We start from the raw sequence: 3,551 nt of genomic DNA, 5'->3' as shown, positions 1-3,551 counted from the left end.
TGGTGAATGCCACAAATTCTCCTAAATCACTCGTACGCACAACTTAAGAACAAATCTGTGCGTACGAACGGTTCTTGCATGAGGCCCAATATGTCCATCCCTACCATGGGTGTCTTTGAAATGCTACTWGTCAATGTGGATGCTTATAAAACTTGTAAAACTATAACATAAAATTCTATGTAAACACCATTATGTAAAGGATTATAAAATAGTTTTTGCATGAATCAGTAAAAATGTGAGTTGTTTGTCAGATCCAAGCCTTTTTTGTTTTTAGCTGCTGTCAAACAGCTGTTAACTCATTAATCCTAAATTTTATGTTTCTCCAAACTGAGACAATTCTTAAGAAGCTAACTAACAATGGAAAATTATTTTTCATTTTACACCCATTTTACATGGCCAAACTTTTCCTTGAACATTGTTTCATCTCTTATATAATGTTCTATTTGTTAGCTGGATCTGTTAATTTATTACAAAATCACTGATATTTACCACATTTCGGACAAGGATATGAAAAAGAGCATTTTGTGCACAAATATCAGTGGCATTATAATGGTGAAAATACTCTGGATCTGAGCTAATGTGACAGATAAACATGTAGTTTTAAATTAAGGCAGCCCCTTTTTCACTTGGACAATTGAGAGGCAATACACAAAGAAGCTGAAACAACAATTACAACTATTATCTAACTGAATCCTGGTTTCCAATCATTTTTTAAACTACAATAACCTTTCCCTGTTAATGCATTGCCTTTTCTTTTWTTTACACGGCTGATATTTGAACTTGTCGCTAAAAGGAAACACTGATGTTACCCATAATTACCAAGGCCTCAATTCCATTAATGTGTTCCACTGAGCCATGACACTGTGATGAAGAGGGCAGTAGACACGATGTCTGGACTCCAAAACTGAAGCAGCCTGATGTATTCATTACAGAGAACAAGTTATGAAGAAGAAAACAATATGTTCTTGGGGGTGTGGATTTGAGTCTAGCAAAAAAAATCAGATCTGTGGTCAAAATACAATTTTTTTGAAAGTAATTGTTATGCTAACAGTTTGTGAGATGCTACAGTTTAAGCTCAGCTCTGTGTCTGTCAGAAATAATTTGCTCTAATGTGAATATATGTTGTACTTCTTTAAATTCCACTACAGCTACTGTATACCAATTTGTCAAAATAAAATAATAGGAAACAAACATTTTTATACTAGAGTAAGGATTTAAGCTGTCCAGTCCAGGACTAAATGACCTATGGCCGGTTGGTGACCCATATGTGGAGCATGTTACCATTATTGTCATTTGTTTAAAAATGGAAATTTATGCTTTTTAATTGGTTCATAATCGTAACACCTTGTAATCACTGTACTACAAAAAACTTAACGGTGTCACTCCCCCTCCACCACACACACATATGCATAAGTTTATATTGTAATATAGAAACTTTCATTTTAATTGTTCTCTCTCATCTGACTCTTACAACAGATCATTTTAAATACTGATTCTCTTTCTGCTGCATGTTTAAATTGTTCTGAAATATGGGACAGTTCATGTTAAAGGGGCAGTATTATGTGTTTCTCAGGCATATATTTAAATACTATACTATTGTTATGGAAATATTTATTTAACAAAGACAGAAATACGTGGTCCAAGAATGAAGGTATTCCATGGAATGATCAGCTGAGTTTCATTGCAACAACAGGAACACAGAGAACGACATCAGACTGCCCCCTGCTCTCTGTGCTTCTACCTCTGTCACTCACTCCTGATGCAGTTGAGAGGCCTCATATATATATTAACAAACACCATTGTGTCATCTTAGCAAGATTTCATTCTAGGTCAAGGGAAAACACAAAGATAAACACAAGTGATATCTAAGAAAATAAGAATGACTGTTGTTAGCAAATCTTGTTCTGACTTTAATCATTCTATCTGCTGATGAACAGCATGTCATGAAAACCATAGGACATTAAAGGATGTATATTGGCTTGAACCTAATTGTATTAGTTCCATTACAACCATAATAAAGTATCCATGTCACATTTAGTTGTTATTAAAATGCTGTTTTTATGTTTAAATAGAAGATAAACTTATCTTCTCATCACTTCCTCTTCTAAAAGCCTTGAAATTGGCCTCTGTCTCTTTAAGAACCACCTTCCGCTTCTGTCTCGCCCATTTTGGTGTGGGGGGCGGTGTCGGTCGCTCTCGTGGGAGGGAGGGGCTACAATGATGCAGATTACTTGGCATCTGAAAATACATTTCCTCAAAGGTATTTTTAATCTGAAAAGAGCTTCACTGAGTGAGAACTAATGTTGAGAGCTCAGCAGACAGTTTCAGTTTCAGTTTCACCGAGAGCCTGCAGGAGTCATGGGCGGGGTGTGTGGGGAGGTGGGGAGGGGCACCCTGCCGTGAGGAAGCTCGGCCCAAAGACAGGGGCGTTTCTGGTCCCCAAAGACGTTTCTAGTTCCACCTGTCGTTTTGCTCCTCAGCATGGCTGCCTAAAAATGCTGCAGAATTTCTCAAACATGCATGAGTGAGTCAAAGTAAGGCTTTGGGCATGTTTTTTATGAGAGTATAACATTATAACATGATATAAAACTCAAAATTGCCCCTTTAATACACGTGTGCATACTGTATATTCAATTTCCACCCCTCAATTCACCCAGTTAAAATATTTGCATTTCTAAGAGTTTGGCTCTCTGAAAAAGAAAAACATGCCATTAATTTCAGGCATGTAGAGATAAGAATTTTTGTCACATGACTCTTATTAAATTTGGAGCAAATGTACAGTTAAAAAAGATGCAATGTGAGGGGGGGCGCTGACAGCAGACAGAGGCCGTCTCCGGTCTCTTCCCTGACTGAGAGGCAGCTTAATCAGATTTCAGAACAAGCATGTATGGTCACTCAGGCAAGAAATTGTTTTGGGTGCATCACAGTGAAGGAGCTGTTTAATGCACCAGGATTCTCGCCGCTTTCGGTTTAAATAATTGCCCTTAAATCTGCCTCACAGTGTCTCCACATTAACAATTTGTGTATATTATATTATCCTCATTATCTTTCCCACAGAATATGTAATGTTTTTTTTCTCACTGAGATACAGTAGATATTGATATTTGGCTAATTCTATGTCAGTACRTGGTGCAGACAGAAATAATTGGACAAAACAAGCCTCGTTATATCCAAATATAAACACACATCTATTCAATGARGGTGTACCTTTTCCATGTTAAATGTTATGTACACATAAACATAGAACTGTATTATATCTATGAGCCAAGCATGTGAATTAGATGATGTATGTTTGGGTATTGATGAATATTTTCTAACCAATTTAGGTTATTTTACATATATATTTAGTAGATATAAAATTAGTAGTAATGTTTGCATGGACCTAAACGAGTTGTGTTTTATTTAGTAAATTGTGTGTGCTGGTTGTGATTTACATGTGGCAAAAATCTCATGTCAGGACTGTTGGATAGAGTTACAATGTATGTATGTATATACAGTGTGTGTGTGTGTGTGTGTGTGTGTGTGTGTGTGTGTGTGTGTGTGTGTGTGTG

The sequence above is a fragment of the Austrofundulus limnaeus genome, unplaced genomic scaffold, assembly GCF_001266775.1.
Source record: "Austrofundulus limnaeus strain Quisiro unplaced genomic scaffold, Austrofundulus_limnaeus-1.0 Scaffold207, whole genome shotgun sequence".
NCBI classification, from domain to species: domain Eukaryota; kingdom Metazoa; phylum Chordata; class Actinopteri; order Cyprinodontiformes; family Rivulidae; genus Austrofundulus; species Austrofundulus limnaeus.
This window is presented reverse-complemented; position numbering follows the sequence as displayed.